At 40.0% G+C, this 22,113-nt stretch overlaps 1 long non-coding RNA gene across 1 annotated transcript in view; it reads left to right on the forward strand.

The window, feature by feature from the left end:
- Nucleotides 1–22,113, forward strand: part of LOC116805926 — a 44,434-nt gene that overhangs the window by 13,955 nt on the left and 8,366 nt on the right. The window contains exons 3-4 of the long non-coding RNA XR_004365460.2: nucleotides 9,624–9,689; nucleotides 20,943–21,171. This is a non-coding gene — a long non-coding RNA (uncharacterized LOC116805926). The remainder of the gene's footprint in view (nucleotides 1–9,623; nucleotides 9,690–20,942; nucleotides 21,172–22,113) is intronic.

Below are 22,113 nucleotides of genomic sequence, written 5' to 3' on the forward strand. Positions count from 1 at the left end.
CTTCGGCATCTTTGCTGCCTGCCGCTGCGTCGCTTCCATTAATTTCCACAGGCGACGCTGACTTTCTGTGTCAGGGGAGGAGGGATTTGTGGGTGGTTGGGTTGGTTTATTCGCCGCTTCGACATAATTTATGCGACAAGGCGTGCTAGAGATAAATTTCTGTCGTTTGGCCATTTTTCGCTTGCGTTTGTATTCGCTCTAAATAAATTAGAGGCAGCGGGGAAAAAACAACACCAGGCACAGCAGCAGCAGCCGTCTCTAAATGAAGCTCCGAAAACTATTGCAGGATTTTGTCTGTCTCAGTCACCTCTCCCGCCGCCACCGCCCTGCCACTCTCCACTCCACTTCCGCCATGCCGCCTGTTGATTAATGCGCGCTGTTAATTGCAGTGGGCCAAACAATTTTTGGCCAACCACAAAATGGCAAATAGAAAATGGCACAGAAGACTGCAAAAGTAAGCTTTAAGTAATTAAAAATTTAGCACTCGCCTCGACTAAGTGAAAATGAATGAAATAAAATGTTTAATGTGTAAATGTTTAATCTAGCTAATCAAACCATAATTAAAATGTCCTCGGGAATCAAATTCAGTTCAGTTTTGAGCTTGCCACATGTAATTCTTGTGACTTGACTTGAACAATAAACCATTGCTGATAAAAATCGTTTTAGTTTTATAAAAGTTGGACTTGGAAATTTCCTTGCATGCGAAAAATTATAGGAATTGAATTCACAAACAGCTCGCTGATTAAAATTAGTAACTCAAATTTGCATCTAGAAGAAAATCTACTGGGCGTATGTGTAATGCTCAGCAATATAGGCAACTATGGCTTACAGCGCGTATGAGTAATGTGGGCCTTAAAAGCGAAGCTGAGTTTTGCGCGCAACTGCTGCATATGAAATGCGGTTGCTGTTGCGTGCGTGTGTGTGTGTTGGTGTGTGTGCCTTGTAAATTAGTGCGCTCATGCAACACACTCACAGCTGGGCGGCAGACAGCGTATGCCACTTAGCCCAAACTCCAGCTCGAGTTCTTGTTTCGCATTTCTGCAACTCTCTTTCTCTCGCTCTCTCTGTGACATGTCTCATGTAAAATAGCATTTTCGTGCGTTTGTTAATTAAAAGTGTAGCAACGAGTCAGTGAGAGGGGGATAGGGGATTGGGCGGGGGGGAGGTGTCACTGAAAGAGGGTGCAATGCCACAGTTGATGCCACACACACACACATACTCACTGCGACGATGCGTTTCCAACGAGGTAAACCATAAATAATGTATGAAATTAACAACGGCAGCTACAACTCAAGAGCGTGACACTATTGCGTGTGTGTGTGTGATGGGTGTGTGTGTGATGTGTGTGTGATGTGTGTGTGATGTGTGTGTGTGATGTGTGTGTGTGTGGAGTGTGTGTGTGTCCCATGTACGTGGTGTGTGTTGACTCATCCTTTAGTTGCTTTACGAGCGCATTGCGCTTGTAAAAATTCCTTATTTTATTTCTCTTTTTTTTATATTTTTATGATTTAGCTAGAGTAGAAAATGACCCAGACAGTGATATTTCCACACGTCCTTTATTTTTTCATTTCTGTTTTTGTACATGTAATTTGAGTTATGGCGCCATAACTTATGAATATGCTGAATTTTACAGATTTATGCAAATGTAAAACTAAAATGACAATTTATGCACATCAGAAACACACAGAAAACGCAGTAGAAAAACAGTAGAAAAACAGTAGAGCCAAGTTTTCTCATTTATAATCTCGATTGAAAAGAGTTGAAGGCTTATGTTAGACATATTTTAGAAAGCCATATGCAAGTTTTCTATGAAGCAGAGAATTTAGATTTACTTTCAAGCAGGGTGTGTCAAAAGAATTTGTATTTTATTTCCGCTTCCGTAAAGATTATAAATTGATTTAAAATTTGATTTAATATTTGGGTTAATTTCTGTTTCTGAATTTCAGTCAACTGCAGTTCTCGTTGTGGTTTGAAACTTAACTTAAATCCTTTGAGATTTGTATGATAATACTTAATATTTGACTATTATGCTGTTTTGATTAAACTTAAAATCAGTTAGCTAAATTTGGCTTAGTTTTCTTCTAGAGTGATTCACATATATTGAGAAATTATTAGGCCACGTGTAGAACGTTTTCTAAGTGCGTTTTTATTGGCTTACCTCCAAAAATAAGCCAATTTAAATGTGAAACCAATGAGAATGGGAACGCATATAAGTGGCTACGATGATGGCAACCCTAAGACCCGGTTTAAGTTCTTCGCATTGCGCCTGCAATCCATACAAATTGGGAATTAAGTTAATAGCCGCTCACGTAGCTGGCTGGCTTTAACGTCATTTGAATAGCGTCGTTTTAAGTGGCCATAAAAGTGTTGTTCGTGCGTATTTCGACATTTTTTCTCTTCTTTTTCGTGTAGATATTAAACTCAAAGAGAATAATCACTCACCCCATTTGCCCATTACCCATTACCCATTACCCAATCCCCCCGTTGACTTTGCCAGCCCCTTTGTGCCGCCTTTCTGTGCACTTCCGCTTGAATGCGGGGCAAACAAAGCGCATAAGCGACGCATTGAGTTATCAAAAGAAATTGCTGGCAAACGTTGCATGCCCTTGTGTGTGTGTGGGGGTGTGTGAGGGTGTGTGGCACATCGCCCACCCCTTCTATTATGGCGACCAAGCTCAGTGACAGGGCGTCAGAGCAGACACATTATTTATGGGGCGCAATTACTCACAGTTAGAGCGTTTGAGTTTTGTGGGGCGGTGGGGACTGCCCCAAAAAGTAAGAAGAAGAAGCAGCAGCAGAAGCAGCAGCAGTAGCAGCGCAGCAGGACGATGAAGAATTGCTGCATACGCGCACATATATATAAAATTTACTTATTTATATATATTTGCTCAGTTGTAACTCACAGATTGCAATTGGCGCAACTGCAATTTAGATATAAAAGCCGAGATACGACCAAATGTTGGCTCAAGCATGCCAGCATTGCTGACAATAATTTACGAACGCAAACATAAATGCATTTATCTAGCTGAAAGTTGGCTGAGCTGAGCAGTAACACAGCAATTAACATGCTCGGCACAAGAGAGGCAGGCGTAGAGGAGGAGTACAAGTGGGCGTGGCACTCTGGTCAGCTGTGGCAGTTGCTTATCTACGCCTCGCTGCATTTTCATAATAAACAAATTTTGGGTAGCAAACTTCGACTACATTTGCCGCAAGAAGAAACCGAAGCAGAGCAAGAAGAAGAAGAAGAAGAAGCAGCAACAGCATTGCTGTGGTTCGGCTGCCAGCCCTTTTTGGGTCTGGGCCCCTCTGCCCCTCTGCCCCCCGCCCACAACCAAAAAAACTAATGTGCGTTGCACCGGAAGACATTGCTGGCAGGCACATTAAGCATTTCATATGACCTGCCCCCTTTTTACAGTTGACCAAGCATAGCAATTATTTATCTCTTGTTTTTATTTCTCCTGCTGTGCTTTTAAAAAGAAGAGCAACTCTTTCATTCTTTTGGCACGCACTTGATAAGCAACTTAATTGTGTGTGGAGAGTGCGAAGAATTTTATTGAATTTCATTGCAATTCCTTTCATGTTTACGCTTGTTGTTAAAAATACATGGAATTTTCGAAGTTGCCACAAGGATCCTCGGCAGCTCTTAAAGAAATCCCAATATATGTTAAGGATTAGAACAACATTTATTGACTTTCAGTTGAATGGGTTTCATGGTTATGCTTGTAATTAAAGGCACATGGAATTTATGAAGTTGCCACAAGAACTACAACTACTTACAAGCTGAAATATATGAAAAAATCACAACCAACAATTTAAATCCACTAATAATTAGAACAATTTGAAGAAATTCTGTTTGATCACAAGAATTTTTGGGCAACAATTTCTTCAATACAATTAAAGCCCAAGAAAAATAGTTCAACAACGTATTGTTTTCTTGATTTTTGTGCCTAGCTAGGCAAAAACGTGCCACAGAACACGGGAAATGGGGCATGGGCTTGGGGCATGGGGCACGGGCCAGCTGCTTGTGCTATGCATTTTATAGTATTATAGCGAGACAAAAGGCCAAAAACGCAAAGGCGCAGTTTGTGTGGCCGCACGTCCTTTCTTATCGTCCTTTTTGGTTTTCTTTTTTGTTTTGTTTGTTGCTTTTTTGCTTTTGGCCACACGACACGTCGCATTGTGACTTTGGCCCCAAGTAGTTTTCATTGTTTTGCCCGGCTGGCTGCATATTTGACCAGTTTGTTGGCCATTTTGGCCACTCCTCGCGACGCGTCTGTTTTGTTGTGGCCACAAGCAACAAGGACTTCTAATTAGCACACTGTCAGCCTGGTCGGGCCATCCAGGCCTGGTCAGCATGGTCAGACGACAAATGTGCTTAAATGGCCAAGTTAGTCGACCCGTTAAAAACGAGTTGCGCTCCACAAAAAAAAAAACAAAATAAAACACAAAAACCCTAAGCAGAAACGGAAACAGCACTGGCAAATGACAGCAGTTTCGCGGCGAGCTGATGGTGGGCAAGTGAAGGGAGGTGAAGGGGCAGAGTAGAGTGCCTTAATGCGGCTAAAGGACATTACATTTGTTATTGCCATTTGCTTTCGTTGTAGTTGTTGTTGCTGTCAGTTTTATATAAGACTGCATATGCGGCTCTATAAATGTATTTGCCAGCTCTTCGACAGTGGGTTGTAAAAGTTTAGCAACTGTTGAAGGCATATTTAATGTATGCAAAGTGTGATTATATAGAGAGAGATAAGAAAATAAAGAAAGAAGACAGATTTCAATCTATAAGTGACTGCATATTAACGCTTTGGGCTTCTTTTATAAGTAGAGAGTATCTATTTGAGATCTTAAAATTTATTCTTTGATCCTTAACAGTCTTAATTTAGAAATATCTCAAATTCGAATCCAAATTCGGCTTACGTTAAATTGAACTTTTCAAAAATTCCAATTTGTATTTCATTTTTATTTGTTCCACTCAAGTGTACAAATCAGCTCAATTTCAGTATATTTATATAGACAACGAATAGATCTAAGTTGATAAATGTAGAACAGCATTCAATTAAAAATAAATTTACACGAACTTTCAAAAGTTCCTTAAAATAAGAAACAATTTTATTTAAGTTATATTTATGCTACTCTAGCTTGGAAGTCAGATCAATTTCATTATATTTGTTTGTTAGCTCATTTTATAACTCCACATATGATTTTGGACACAATACCCAACAACAAAAAACTAGAAATAAAATTTAAGCGACTCATTGTTGTCGCAGTTGTAGATGTTCATTTGTATTATTACACAAGAACAACAAAGGCAACAGCAACAACATCAACTAGAAATTGGTGCACTGTGTGTTGGCTGTCGTTTTTATTTGCATTTTGATTGCTGTTGCTCGTTCGCTCTAAGTGAGTTTTTCTTTATATATTTCAAGTGCCTCCCTTTCAATAATTTTCTTTTATTTATTTTTTTTTTGCTGGCGCACAAATGTATGCAACACATTTTGTATGCAATGGCCGCAGAAAATCTGCACGAAACGCCAACAGCAGGGTTAAGAAGGGTGTGAGTAGGAAGGTGAAAAGTGGAGTAAGGGTAGCTCGTTGCCACTTCCGTGCTATGGCTGGACGGAAATGGCGGCGTCAGGTCGCCAGACCAACAAACGACACCGACACCAAAAACTGTAATCCGAAGCGATGCCAGAAACACATGCAGCTGGCCAATTGAATAACCAGCAGCAGCAGAAAGTGTGTGTGTATGTTGGAGTGTGTGTGTGTGTGTGCATACTTGGTGTAGCTCTGCTTTCAAGTGCCGCCACTCAACTAGCACTTATTGCATGCGACAAAGGACAAACGACAGCAGCAGCAGCAGCAGCAGCAGCAGCAGCAGTAACTGCAGTAAGCAGTCAGCAGGACGCAGGACGAGTGCGAGGAGAAGCCAACAGTCGCGTCCTGTTCCGGATGCGGTCGCAACTTTTTGTCGTTTTCAATTTTAATTCCTTTTTTTTTTGGTTAGCAGATTTTTTTTTTCTGCCGTATTACTGTCAACCGGAGCGTAGTCATAGCCATAGATATGGCCACAACCATAACCCAGAGTCAGCAGCTTGCGCGACACACTTAAAGCAGTTAGCTCGATGACCATCATCGACATATATCATGCTGTTGTATAGAGAAAAATTCTGCTTACTGGCAGTCGCGACTTAAAGGGATTTCCTAGGGGTTATCTGAAAGAAGGAAAGTATATTAGTGATTTATTTGATGGCTTACAAAGCTTAACTTGTTATTATTATTACTATTGGGGGTAGCTTTATGTACTGCAACATATTAAATTTATAGTGTGTGCCTTCCTGAGCCTACACTTCTTCCATCCCCCATGCCAATCCTGTTTAAGGGTTTCTGTGTCTTCCGAGTTGATCATAAGTTGTCATATGAGACTAAATCAGATGTAGTTGTAAATCTTTCAAAAATTTATTATAATTGCTGGTTTTTTGCAACACTTAGCTCATTAACAACGATGCTTAACACTTGCAGCCATAATATTCCCAACTAGCTGATAAGTTTCAAATCTTAAGCTGGCTTCTGTCAATCAATAAATGTAGCATTTTCTTTAAAAATCGTATATTAAGTAAATAATCAACATTAACCTACTTAAAGTCAGCTGGAAAACTTGTTTAAGTTCAAAATTACAAAGATTTTTGTTTTCTTTACTCAACTTTTGCTCAACGCTTTTTGTATTTTTGTATTGTTCCAGCTCTCTGTAATTAAAAATCTTAAGCACAGCAATATTATTGTTAGTTACTTTTACTAACACCTTTATGCATACATTTCGTTTGATATCAGTTTTTGCAGTTCACAGTTGGAATAGTTGTTGTTCTTTTATTTTCTTTTAACAGTGGCCACGCCTTTGGCTGCAGCTTACTTTTGGTCATTTGCTGCACATGCTGCCCGAATGCGAAATGCTGATTGTATGTGTGTAAAGAGAGAGAGAGAGAGAGAGAGAGAGCGAGCGAGCGACTGTGGAGCATGTCACGTAATTGTTAAGGCAAATGGCAGTAGCAGCAGCAGCAGCAGCAGCATTTCAAATGGCGCACATCACGTATAAGTAATATGCGCGTTACGTATACGCAGCATATGCAGCTGTGGAATGCGAATGGCTGACTGGCTCCGGCTGCCTAAGCAGCACGAGAAGGCAAGATTACTGCAGTTTCGGACAAGGACTCGAGCTGGGTCTCACCTGGATTGCAGTTATTATGGCCATAACCATAACTGTTATCTGATTTCTTTTGCTGGCCCTGTTTTTTTTTTTTTGCTGTTGTTGCTTTTGTACAGCTGCCGCTGACTGGTGTCTGCCCCGAAAAACCGTGTTCGACCGCCTTTGGGGAAATTGTTTTTGTGCTTTCTACAGTTTTCCTTCTCTTTTCTCTTTTTTTGTTGAGTGCTGCTCATAATTTAATATTTACAAAGTAGAGCACACAGCGTCGAGGAAAACTGCAAAATAATAAAACGAAATTACCAGCGACAGCACACCAGAGAGGGCGAAAGAGACAGTAGACAGTAGTAGAGGGGAGGAGGGAGGGACAACGAATGTCCTGTAAATGAAAATCTGTGCTCACTAGGCGTTGCATTAAAAAACGCTTAGAGCAGCAACTTTTGTCGCCTGTCGCCTGCCTGGCGCTCCAATATTGCAGTCGTCGACTGCTGCTCGCTGCCTGCCTGGCTGCCTGCCTGCTGGTCAGTGTCCTGTTTGGATGTCCTGACCAGCAGCAGCAGTCAGCCCCTGGTGCCGCATTGTTCATTGACAGTTTTTTATTTCTCTTATTTTTCCTTTTTTTTTTTTGGGTAGTATGAGAAGGTCCTGTGACTCTGTCGTGCATTTCAGAAATTTGTTTGTTTTTAATTAATTGCACGCGGCGGCGCTGAAGTAAAATTTCATCCCTTATCCCTGCCCCTGCCGCTGCTGCTGCTGCCGTTTTCCTTTCAGCTTTCCACATGTGCTTCAGCTGCGTGCTGTGCTGTGATTAAGCCCGTTGAATGGATCCGAATGTGGTCCGCGATGTGTGGTCTTGAATAGCGTGCCAGGATATTTAGATAAGGTCCTTAGTGCGTGTTTGATGGGCGTGGCTTGTTAGCGACCTGTAGTAGTAGTAGTAGCAGCAGCAGCAGGCAACTAAGTAATATAACTTTAATTTCGATTAATTTGTCCTACTAAAGTATAAAAAGTATATAAAACATGTTCACAGACAGACAGACAGACAGACACACAATTACCAACACCATTAAATGACAGCAAAAGTTGAAATCAGACTCTCTCCGTCTGTCTCTCTGGCTGTGTGTGAGTGTGTGTGTGTGTGTGTGCGGCAATAACCATTTCCTGGGCGAAAATAAAAAACCCTTTTGGGGTTGACAGCACAATTTGCATAAATTTTAAATTTCAATTTGCAAGCGAAAACTGAACTGGAAATGAAATGAAAGCAAAAAAAAGTTCTCCAAGTGAATAAAAATAAGTAAGGAAGTGAAGCAAAAAAAAAAAATAAATAAATAAAGACGAAAAAAAATGACAAGCAACGAAATTAGCAGACAACAAAGGCAACAAAATGTGGAAAAGAGCAAGTAGGTAAAGCAAGGGAAACCCTTTTTCTTACTGCCGAAAGACTAACGCACTTTTTTTTCATTGCTGCGAGGTTTGAATTTTGGATGGTAGCGATTGGGTCAGCAGCTAGTTGACTGTTGGTGCTGCCTTCTGGCTTATGCTCTCTAACTAGAGCCAACTCTCACACGCTCCCTATCTCTGTCTCTCGTTATCTTTCTCTCTCTAGCTGCTCTGTTTGCTGTCCTTCTGGCACTGTGGCTCGTCTTACAAATTCTTACACATCCGCAGCGTCATGTGTGGTTGTGTATTTATGTGTGTGTTCTGCTCCTGCTGCTGCTGCTGCTGTAACGGAACAGGAAACAACTGGCATTGGCAGCCATACGACGTTAAGGATAATCGTGATGACAGCATATTTGGCTATGCCCCCCCAAAAAATCACAAAACTTAAGCCCCCCAGACTCAAAATCAAACGACAAGTTTTTCCCTTATCCATTTTGTGTCAGTTTTGTTTTCGTTAAAACGACATTAAAATGGTCAAATGAGTTTAGAACGCCTGCTTAAGCATCACTTTGATCCCTCGCATTCCTTACACACACACACACACACACACATCCACACACAAAAAGGATATTGAGAAGCCAGCAAAAGTAAAACCAAAGAAAAAAACACAAATCACAATACAAAATGTGGAAAGAAAATGTTCTCTGCACGTCTTTGGGACATTTAATAACGTTTACAGCTTTAGTTTCGGTTCCAGTTTTGTCTCTTACAAGTGGGCGTGGCAATTTCCTAGAAGGATTTTGCTTGTTTTTCAAATTTTACTCACTTGTCCACCTCCTTGTCTTTTTTTCGTTTTCTCTTTCTTCAAGTTTGCGGTTTGCATTTTGATAAATGTGATTTTTATGCTGATTTGAGGCACAGAGCAAAAAGCATACGAACCTTGACAGCAAAAGATGGAACGAGTTGAAGTTCGCTTCTTGGGTTTATTAGAAAACCAAATACTTGACATCATATTTCTTTACAACCATTTTTCTTTCTCTTACAGCCGCTGTTCGAGCTGACGACGCACTTTTGAAGAGGGGGAGACCTCATGTCGGACAATCGAAATGAGGTAAGTTTATCGGTGAAGAAGAAAAATATGAGCACCAAATATTGGCCTAAAATTGTTTATACTGAAATATTTTAGTGAAGAACCATAACTTTGTCAAAGCCGTTTCTTAAAACTCAATGCTTTTTATGCATGATTTGACTTCAAGAAAAGTTCTACATTTAAATTTGAAGAGCGACTTTAACTCGACTGTAATATAACATAAACATAACAAAAGTGATGCGATTTTCAAAAACCTTGACTGGTTCGATCTCTAGATTAATACTTCATTTAAAGTTGAAAATGGTATTACGGTTTGATTTTCATATTAAAAATAAACTCTTAAAAGTTGCATACAATTTCGAAATATTCTAAGTTAATAGCAAATTTTACTTACTTACACTTTAAGAATTAAAGAGTTTGCATGCCCTACAGATAACATAAATTTTAACCATATTTGAGTTCGTATTGGGTGTTTCTGCTGCTGTTGTGCGCCTGCTTATGATAATGTGGTCAAGTTTTTCCTTGGCCACCGCTGCGTATACGCAACGTTGCTAGGGCAAAATTACAACAGCAGCGTTTTCTTTGGGCCGCATTAATTGAACGCTGCTTATTTATGGCTGGTAATTTAAATGCGGCCAAGTGGCTTTCTCCCCCACCCCCCGCCCTCTTCTCTCGCTCACTATGCACGTAAGGGGCGTGGCTCGTAGGTATGGGAAAGCGTGCGCTATAAATTGTGAAGTTCTCGTTGGTTTTTGCTGTTATTTCTCTTTTTTATCATCAACATGAGCAAGAACATGAATAATAATGCATGCACATTATTCCAGTGCTCATTTGCGTGCCTTGTGGAGAAGCACACACTCACTCACACACACGCACACACACAGAGTCGCACAATTGAAGCGGAAGTGCGCATTGTTTCCGCTTTTAATAAGGGCCGTTGTTGTTCTGCAGCCAATTGTAAATGCATTATTGAGTTAAGCCAATCCTCGACCAACAACAGCCCATAAATTGCATTAAATTGCATTTAAATGTGTGTCGGACAGGTTAACAATACCATGCACAACAGTCACACACACTCGCACACACGGAGATAGCACGAGTCCTGCTTGTTATAATTGATTGTAAACTGGAGAGGCCCTTTAAGCCAAACCCAAAGTTCAGCCAACAAATTATTTGCCAAGAAGTCGCCTGACTCGGCTCTATTCTGCTATTCGGCTGCCATTTTCACGCTCCTCTCGCTACTTGAGTTTTTGGTTTGGTTTTAAGTTTCGCATGCAAATTCCGACAAATTCCGAAAATTCTCAAATTGCAAAGTTATGCTTATGAGCATGAAATGGCTAAGCCGTAAAAACTTTTTTGCGCTCGCTTTTGCTCTCTCTCTCTCACTCTCTCTTAAGATTTTTGTAGACCCTCCAGGGACCACCCAGCACGCTAGCAAGGCGACAAAAACTTCAACTTTAGCTTGCAATTTGCGCTTGGCCAACATCGCCTAAAGGGGCTGGTCCTCTTTTTGGCCAGAAAGTACGCGCAGCTAGAAAGTTGGATGTCTGCACTTGGCAGTCCAGTGCCATGGCAAAGATAAGTAAATATTACCCTCAAAGAAGCAAATGTAGTTGCTGTTCTCATAAAATTCAAATACTCGTTAAGTAAACAAAGTAGTGTGAATTACCCTACAAGAAATAAATGCAAATACAGATATATTATATATTTTGAATATTTATTATATATTTTGAAATTGGATAAATACCAATTGTGGCTATAATAAATGCAAATAGAGATTGGACAACCAAAATACACAAAATACAAAATACGAGAAATATGAAATTATTATTACAATTATTACCATAAATGTGTAGAACAATTTTATTATTACTAGAAAACTTGACTACTTTTTATTAGCTAGTTTAGCAGCTTCTATTCTTCTGTTAGACCCCAGTCAGGTAAACAGGGTATTAAGCATATTGCAATTAACAAGCACTCGTTACCAGCACCTCTTCGTGCTGTCAGGACCGACTTTGTTGTGAATGTTTTATGCCATGTATAAGTTATGGCATGCGAATCGTCAATTAAACAAATTCAGCATACATTAATTGTGCCGAAAAGTTTTCGTCATGCGTGTTGCTAACAGCTCCAAAAAGCGAAAAAAAAAACAGAACAAAAAACAGAATAAAACCGAAGTAATCCAGTTTGGTGCAAATTTTGCAGCCATTTGTAATGGCCAGCAGCTGCCATGTCGTATACTTAATTTTTTTGCAGCTTTTATATATATTTGTGTATACATATGCATATGTGGATTTGCACACAGTTGGACCTGACGATGATATATGACTGTTTGCCAACGTCATGTGTGTGTGTGGCAAGTGTGGCATGTGGCAGTCCCAGCGGTAGGTCCTGGCTGGTGGCTCTGCCACTGCCTCAGCTACTGTTTCTGCTGCTTCTTTAAGCTTTTGTTCATCCACTTAATTAGCATTTTGCGTTGGATTGCTCGCTTTTGTTTTGCTCGACTCGCCTGGCTGTGCTGTGCTGTGCTGTGCTGAGCTGCGTTGGTCGAGTACCAGCGCGTGTCTATCGATGCGTGCTAATTGCAAACGCTTCACACGCCGCACACCGCACACTGCACACCCTAACCTGCCTGTCTGCTGCTGCTGCTTCAATTTTCAATCCTTGACTGCATTAGGTGGTGCTATCAAGAGTGCATAGAATGAAACTTTTGCGTACTACTTTCAAGCACAATGCTCAAGCTACTTCTCCTGCTCACTCGCTCTTCCACACACACACACTCTCTCTCTCTCTCTCCCTCTTGCTCTCTCTCTCCTTGGCTGTGCATAACAAGGATATCCGTTTCGAGTGCAGTCTTTGCCTCTCAAATTCTTATGAACATCGAGCAAGGCACTCTTGCAGTTTACTTGAGTGCCTGCCAGGATACCAAGTCCGAATGCGCCTTTCTTTTTTTTTTTATGTATGTGCGTGTGTGTGTGCGTGTGTGTCTATTGGCTTCGAGTGTTTGCGGCTCAAGTGCGTTGTGGCTGGTTGGGTGTCGGGTGGCAATGTCTCAATTGTCGATTGCAGTTGCTCAGCTTATAAACGCTTATTAAGTTACTGTACAGCGCCCTCTTTTTTCAGTCTTCTTTATAATTAAGTTTTAAGAACGATTTTCAATGCTTGATTGATTGTTTGATCGATGGCTTATAGCTGATTGACTTTTGAAAATCTTTTCAATTATCAATTTCCTGATTGAAACGAATATATTTAAGAAAAGTGTAAACAGTTTAAACTCCGATTTTCTAATCAAACAATCAAGTCTAAATCCATTTAATTATCAATCATCATCAAGTACAGCAAAAGTTCAGCACTATAGTAAATATATATTTCTTCAATACCAGCACATTTAATAGAGATTACTTAAATTGTTGAGGAAACCCCTCGAGTTTTTCCCTGATACACTTAGTCTTGGCTTGTGGTCAATTAGCTTCGACTTATGCTACTGGTCATGCACAGTAGAAAAAATGCTCAGCTCTTCAGCAATTTGTGAGGATTTAGCTTAGAGTTTTGCTGTGCGCTTCATCAGCAAAGCACAATGGAACCAATGGAAAAAATGATGGTCTTATAGATGCTTGGGTCGAAAAAAAACTCAACCACAGAGACACAGTCAATAAAAAACGTAGCTAACCCACTGACAGCACCTATCAAAACGTTCAATCAATCAATCAACTGTTGCCAGCAACTAAACTTCACAAAAGGCAGTCAAGAGACGCAAAAAATACAAAAAGAAAAAATGCCAAGCAACAGCACAAAAAATATCACTCATCCGCCCCATTTGTGCAAAAAACACACACATAAAATCCACGTAAATCAGCTTAGGAGTAGCACCAAAAATAAAAAAAGAAATATGGAAGCAAAAGGAAAAATAGGATCTAAAAGCACAGCGGCTACAACTAAAACGTTATAATCAAAAAAACACACACACATAGATATATATATATATATATATATATATATGTATGTGGACACAAATAGGTTATGTGCCCGCATTGATACTAAAGGACATATGGCAGGACATGTTCATAGCGAAACATAAAAAGGAAATACAGTCGGAATTTCTATTTGTGTGTGTGGCGGGTATTTTTTTTTGCTTCTCTTCGACTCTGTGTCACTCTCCCCTCTGTTGACTGACCCAAAGACCTATGCGCCCATTTTTAGGTCGGAAATAACAAGGCAACAGCAGCAACGACGCTTGGCCAACAAATCAGCGCAAATCACACTAACAAAAGCCAACAACTACATTTTCTGGTTGTGTTTTTTTTTGATGTTGTTTTGTTTTGTTGTTCCTTTTTTTATGTTGTTACGTCTGGCTGCTAGTATTCGTTTGTCAAACTGTCGTCAGGCGCAGGACTTCACCTGGCTTTGACAAGCCGCTTGTCAGTTGGACAGTTACTCAGTTCATCACACAGCCACATGTCAACAGAATAGGCGGCGTGGCCACGCCTCGTCTCCATTTTAGAAACGATAACTGTGCAGCTTGTTTGAAGTTAGCTGAGAAAACAAAGTATTGAAAATATTATATCCATATTTTGCAGTCAACGAAATTCGAAAACATCCATTTCAGACTTTTAATAAGTTTCCTCATAGAAAGTATTTTAAATGATAATTTATACAGGAACTTATGAATTTATATAACTAAACTATTCTTTATAGTTTCTTTAAGATAAGAGATCAATTTGATACAAGGCACAATATATTAGATTTTAAGTGCTTAAAATATTTCTATTGCCACAGCGTTTTTTCTTTTTATCTTCAAAACTTTCTGAAAGCATGACGACGCATCTAATAAAGCAATTTAAAGAAGTTGAAAAATACATTTTTGGAAGCATGAAAAATGTTAAATGGAAAATGAGACAAGCTGCAATGAAGCACGAGTCATGAGAAGCGACGCCATCTTGCACATGCATACATTAAATACACACACGCACGCACACTCTCGCACACACAAAATTCGCAAATTCGCAGATACTTTTTGAGGCACTCACACACACACTCTCAAACATACACATGGCCTTTAGATTGCGCCACATATTTGCATATGATGTCTATATGCAAATATAACAGCAGAAGCCAAAGCAGAAGCTGAAGATGAGCTCAGCTGAGCTGAGCTGAGAAGCTGCCGCGTTGCGTCGCTCAACGTGCAGCATTAACATATCAATCATTTCAAGAGCTACCCCTAAAACAAGCCACCCTAAACACCCTGCCCACAGACACACCCTACTCTTTCAACTATTTGTGTATATGCCCTTGGGCGCTGTGCAAACATTTAGTTAATCTTCAGATGAGTTTTCTATCTGTTGACAATACGCTACGCATTCCCGCTCTGTGTCCCTCTCCGTCCACTTTTGTGGCACACGTTGCACGCTGTAAGTTACAACTAATTGGAATATTGTTTGGCTTCTCGCATCATAAATTCCAACAATTGCAACTAGCAGTTTATTGTGCATTCGGTTACAATAAATTAATGCCACAAACTTGCTGTAGTGCTAACGTTGTCAGCGTTATCAACTCTCTCTCGCCTTGGCCATTATTTAAACCACACACACACACAGACACGGCTCGCACAACATTGTCAACATTATGTAATTGTTGTGCTGATTGTTTAATTGCGGCCATTTTGCGTGCACTTCCGGCATTTGTGTTTGAATCTCCATCCGTCCATTCAATTGTAATTTCCCTCCTTGTCCATAAAAATACCATAAAAATGCGTAAAGTATGTTTTCATTGCATAAAATGCCAGCATCTATGGTAAACATTTACACGCATTTGAAGCAGGCAAGTAAATCGTGGATATTAAAATGTATAATTTATTTGAGTCTACCATAGCTCATTCTACAGAGTAGCCTCCAGTCGGGAATTCTACTCTTTTTTTATTTGACTGCCGCAAACAAATTAGCGCGTCAATTTCGTCAACAGCCATTTAAATTATATGCATTCTATGATTTATTTAATTTGATTTTTATTTTCTTTTTTCACACTTTTACGCATTTAATTTACATATTTACATAGATATCCTTGTATGACATTTAAAATTGACTTTTTACAGTTTTGTTGTGCAAACAATTGATGTGTGCATATTTTATAAATTTATTTACATACATTCATTGGTCATATTATATTATTTGCACAAATAATATCATTTTAATAGACAATATTATTCAAAATGTTCAACATTTTTTTCGCTCACACAATTGTACAAATATTTATAGATTTATTTAAATCATTTAAATGGACGCAAACTTATTAATGGCTTAAAGCAAACCACACAAAACATATTTACATGTTTGCTCAGATTCGCAATGAAATTATTTGTATTTGTTCTTTTTTTTCTTTCATTTGTTGTTGATTTGTGCTAGATGATGGTCCCGCATTTTGCGCATGTGGTTTTTACAACGTTTGTTTGTTATCCTTTGTCATTGTGGCTATTAAAAAGCCGGGCTGCGCAAAAGCCCTTTAATTGCCTTTCATTAGAATTTATTAACACTTTGCCACAGCAGCTGCAAATGCGAGTTGATAAATTGCAAAAAAATAATTGCCAATTTAATTTTGTCAAGGTTTTTTTTTTTTAAATTTCTATATTTATTACGCATTTATTTAATATGCTGTGCGTTGGCTAAACTATATAGTATGTAAAGTTGATATATATCATAACTGTTACTCTACTAGTCTCAGAGAAAGTTAGTCAAAGCTGCTTTGTTTTAATATTTAGTTCAACATTTGCTTAGCATGATGCAATGCAAATTCCACGTTTTAAATTCTTAGTCTTAGTCTTTCAGCACAAACCCACTGATGTCATTTTAAATATTTGTGCAATATTTTCAAGCATTGGGCGATGGCTAAATTGCGTCATTGCCTCAGTTGCTCAACTTGCTACAGTTTCTAGCCAGCACAAAAACGAGTTTTGAGCTTGTTTTTATTAAATTTTTGTTTTTGCTGTTGTGATTACGAATTTCTAATGCTGATGCGGATACTGATGCTGATGCTGATGCTGAAGCGGATGCCGTTGCCGGTGCTGTGAGCGTAGTCAACGATGATTATCAATTAAATGAAACTGGATACATGAGAATACCCCTATTGATACTGATACTGCCTTTCGGCTGCCTTTCTCCCGAGAGCGTTTTCACTGAGATTGCCAGCGCTCAGTTTTGTACAATTTAATGAATATGTAATGGATGAAAATACACAAAAAGAAAAAAAAAATGGAAAAGAAAAACCCTGCCGCATAAATTTGAGCACCCCTGCTGCTGCTGCTACTGCTGCTTCTGTCAGAACAAAGGAAATATCATTATCATTGTCTGTGCCATCTTTTTTCTACTTCTCCCTCCAACTTCTCACTTCCTTTGCTTCCGTTTTCTATATTTGCTTTCTCTCTATGCTTTTCTCTGCACTTGGCAGCTGTTTTCCTGCGGGTGCGTCAAAAAATTTCGGCGTGCCAATCTTGCAAAAACTTTTGACGCCCCCTCCCCCTCTCCCTCCCCCTCTTCCTATTTAATTGACGCGTTGCTTCAGGCCGCACTCTGTTTTTTTTTCCTTTGGTAATTGCTGCAAAATAATTTGATTATTAAAATTTAAATATTAATTGCATTTTTGTAAAGACAACAAGCTGCTAAATTTTACCCTGACTGAAGTTAATTTTCTCTTTTGGGAGTTTGTGTTTGTGTGTGTGTGTGTTGTTGTGGGTGTGTTTGAGGTGTGCTGGCTTGTTAATCAATTAGTCGAAAAGCTGACGTTGCATTTAAATGCTATGGTTTGTTGTCCAAGATTTATGCGGCTCATAAATGTCAAATGCAAAGCACGCTCACAACACATAAAACACCTGACCCTCAACGGCTTGTAACTGTCTCATTGATATCTATACCTATATATATATATATATAAACCTCAATTAATCTTGATAATGTTGGCTTACAAACAACTGCTTGACTTTTGCTTGTGGGTGCCCCCAAAGGGGGTAAGTTTTGCATCAATAAATGCCCATCAGCTGCAGCAGCAGCAGCAATTGTGTGGGAATTGAGACAAGTGGCAGGACATATTGAATTCTATGTAGGACATTTCAAATAAAATATTTCATGCAAAATTTACAACACACACACACATGCACAAAACTGTAAAGAAACCATATGTCAATTGCACTCACACACACCAACACACACAACACACTATTGTAATGGGCAGCAGACAAGCAAAACTTGAATGCTCAGATACGTTTTTGCCTCCCTTCACTCCCCTGGGCATACACAATGGCATGTCAAATGCAAAATGCAAAAACACACATTGTGCGAGCTGTAAGCGGCTGTAAGTGGATAGCGGGTAGGGGCAAAGGGGGAGGGGGACTGTGCTACACAATGTTTTTTGTGTGCCTCAACCCATCGCCGAGCAGTTTGCTGCACCTACAACGTCCGGCCTTTGTTGAAATAACCATAAAATCAAGATAAGTTATTGGATTTGCTGGACAGGAAGCAGGGTATAAGCACTTTTGACTTTCAGCAACCCAAACTTGCCAGTGCCTCATATAAATGTGCCTTGTGCCTGTCCTTGTCCACGTCCTCGTCCACGTCCACGTCGTCCTCGTTCTCGTCCTCGTCCTCATCTTTTGTCATTGTGCCAACGTTGTGCGCTGTGTCGTAGATTAATTGCTTTCTTTCTTTTTTTCGGGGTCTTTTTATTTGCAGTTTTTGGTTAAGGACTCAACGGCAAAAAAAAGGCCATTTTTGTGTAATATAAATACTATTTTTTTTGTATATACCCTGTTGCACTGTAATGCATACAAATGGGGTATGATATTTATTTAATATTTATTTTTGAGTTTGATATCTATGATCTATGATATTTACTTGAATCGGCAAGAACGTTTTGCATTGCGTCTTCTATGTTTCATTATCTGTTCTTAGTTCCTGTGAAAACTCAATGTGTATTAAAGCTAGAGTTATGAATGCAGTTATTAAGTTTCTGTAACTCTTCTGTAACTCTAAGTCTCTTCAGGACTTAAAGCTCTGAGTTATTTAGCCATCTAATCTGGACTGAATTCAGGGTATCTGCTAGTTGAGCATTTCCCTCCAATTTATATATATTTTTTTTGTAAATTTCGCAGCCTTGCGCTGTGTGAACTTTTGTGCGCTCGAGCAATTGCCCAGGCGACCTGCTAACTGTAGTTCGCCTTGCCGCGCCCCACCTCGCCCCTGCCGCTATTTCCCTTGCAACCCTCCAACTAGCTTTTCTTTATATATAAATAGTGGCGTTTGCGTTGTCGCTCTTGTGTTTGTTGTTGGCGTCGCACAATGCGCAGCTTAGCGCCTGTGCTGGGCATAGACTCCTTTGCCATGAGCTCTCTCTGTGTATGTGTGTGGCGCCACACAATCAGTTTTCGCACTTGGCTCTCGTTGGAATCGTTGTCGTCGTCGTCGTCGTCGTAGCTGGAGTTCTGGTGGTGTGCTGGGCCCTCTCACTAATGCGATTAAGCCGCTTGTTGTGGCTGTCAACGCGTTGACTGGCTGACTCTGACCCCCCTGACCCACACCCCTCGTCCCTTTGCACCACCTACACCCCTTAGACGGCAACATCTCTGCACCCTAGAAGCAGCCACAGCAAGCTGCTTTTGTAATTCACTTAAGTGTGGCATTTTGGCCTGCGGTAAACGGGGCCCGCCATTGTAAAAGACTGCTCCTCTCGCCTTGCCTCGCCTCGCCTCGACGCTCTCCCTGCCACTGCCTTGATCTCCTTAGCATACGCCCCTGGGCCGCTTGGACAGCTTTACCTTTTGTAGTTGTATGGAGTCAAAGGGGGCTCTAGTTTAATCATAAATTTCATTTCGCCTCAAGTGCTGCAAGTTTAACACAATTCACAATGCTAACTGGCAAAGAGCCCAAACAACACTGAAGCTAAAGCTACTATTTCTATTAATACTACTACTGCTACTACCAGTGCTACTTCTACGGCTACTATCTATCCATCTGAAGTAGTCGTCAGCTCTGCTGTGATCCTTAACCCTGGTTAAATACAATTTATGATGACATTATGGCGTGCTACTCTAATCAGATACCAGAAAGCACAGGCGAGACATACAGTTACATTTAACGGTAAAACTTCTATTAAGTAGCTGTAGCATTAGTCGTTGAAAGGCTGGTAAAAGCTGGCAAGGCTGCCAAGTGTCACAGTGCGACACGCCTTTCGCTTAGATATCCTACAAAAGGGTAGACCATTTCGAGTAACTGCTTTTTGGCATTTCGGAAATCGCTCTAAAAATAATTTCTTAAGCATAGTAATCGACAATCCCAAAAATATGGTGTTGTATTTTGTTGTACAGAAGTATATTTCTTAATAATAGAAAATATGTCCAAAAAGTTTAAATGCAAACCGGAAATTTGACAAATATTTGTAAACTTTTTAAAGCCACAACCTTCAACTGTAGAAATATACTTTCTGAATAATAAAGCGGAAAAAGATGTAAAGAATTTGTAAACTGCATGTTGATTTTTGTGTGAGTGCAGCTAAAAGTCAAAAGCGTCATGTTTATATTTAACAGGATAACTGCCAGTCACACAGCTCAACACTTGGGCCTATTTTGTGTCGCAGTGTGGCACACGCATAATCTACGAGCAGGTGGCGGGCGTGGGGGGCAGGAAATCTTTATGAGCTCACACGCTCATCAGGAAGCAACGGCGCCGGCAATCAGGCAACCCTCCAGGCGGGATTAGAGAGATGGAGTGGGGTATGGGAGTGGGTTGCTGGTATTTCAGGCGTTGCCAATTGGAGTTTATTAATTTGAGGACGTGTGCGTGTTGAGTGCCTCAGCTGTGCCGAGATATTTACAATTGTTGTAAATATTTCCTTTATTATTGTAATTATATTTGTGGGGCCACAAGCAAAGCGGACGTGGAATGTACAACTGTCGTCGAAATTCTCGAAAAATATGCTATTATTTGCTCCCATGCCAATGTTGCGTGTCAATTTTGCCTGCCAACCAGTTGTTTGGCTCCATTTGACTGCTCTTGTCGCATTAGCGGCACAGTTAAACTGATTTTTATTGACCAAAAAGAAAACCAAAATAAACTCCCTACGGCAATTAGTTAAATATTTTGTAAACAATTTTTATGATTTTAATTTGCGTGGCAATTTTGTGTGGCAATTGGGGAAAATTATTTCCCGTTGCGCTGTCAAAATTTTTGAAGTTCTCAACTCCAACTTCCAACACACACACACACTAAAAACTGTTATTATTTCTGTTATTTGCAGCTTGTTTACTTTTGCGCAGAGGTAAAATTTATGCCAAGTGCTTCGTGCAAGGGAGCCAGGGAGCAAGGATGCGCCATGGAGCATACATACTTCCGGCACGTCACAACTTGACTTGACTCCAAAAACTTGGCCACTCTCTTTCTTGAAGAAGAAGGCTGAGCAGAAGGAGCTGGGGGAGTGAAAAGTGGACTAAGAAGAGTAGCTTGCGGAACGTGCCCTGATGTCTCAGGTAATTATGCATATTTAAGCAGTTTTGTCTACAACAGTTTTCGAGCCTAAAAGCGTCATTTCAAATGAATTATTTATGCAAACTCAGCCTAGGTTTCGAGTCGAGTGTTTGTTGGGGGGCGAGAGTAGAAGGGACTCGACTCTAGCTGCTTGGAACTTTGGCATATGCAAACATTACCTCAAGTTGTTGTCAAGTGGATTTTAGGGGGCTCATAGGCCTGGCTCTGGTACGCTGTCGGGCCGGCGCCTTGTTTTACATAATACGTAATGTGGTAATGTGTTTATGCGCTCTTTAAAGCCCATCTACACACACATTCATTGCGGTCTCCGACTGTAATTGGCAGCCCAAAAGCACCAGCAGGCTATATATAAATTTGTTTATTTGTGTTGGGCGCATTGAAATTAATGCCACACTATTAATGTTAATGTTGAAACATCGCTCGTTGCTTCCAACGTCACATTTATCAATGACGCAACATTTTCCTCTCCCCGGGAATACCCAGCATACCACACTTGATTTCAATTGGGTCGATTGGGGGCACGAATAGAGTAGAAGTTGTGACAGTCGGCGTGAGATAAGCAGTCAAAACAATCTACAAAGTTGGAAACAGATTGCGCATCAATCGCATCCTAACTCTAAACTTGATAGAGGTAAAGAAAGTTTTACCAAGGAGACAGAAAGTTGATCTTAAATATTTACTATTTTTGAGAATGCCTATATATAAAATATATGCTGCATTTTAAGTTTAAGAGGCTTGCAAGCTTTGCAATTATAGCCAAATCTGTAAGCCCCAAGATAGCATTTTCTAGTCGATTTTAAAAATTCTTTCATTGATTTATTGAGCACCATAAAATTTGAATTTTAAATAGAAACGTTTCAATATCAATTTATACCTGGCCACAGGGCATTCATCCAGTCAGTCGATTTCATTTGTGCTAAAGC

This window comes from Drosophila grimshawi, unplaced genomic scaffold (assembly GCF_018153295.1).
Source record: "Drosophila grimshawi isolate 15287-2541.00 unplaced genomic scaffold, ASM1815329v1 contig_1367, whole genome shotgun sequence".
In the NCBI taxonomy this organism is placed as follows: Eukaryota; Metazoa; Arthropoda; class Insecta; order Diptera; family Drosophilidae; genus Drosophila; species Drosophila grimshawi.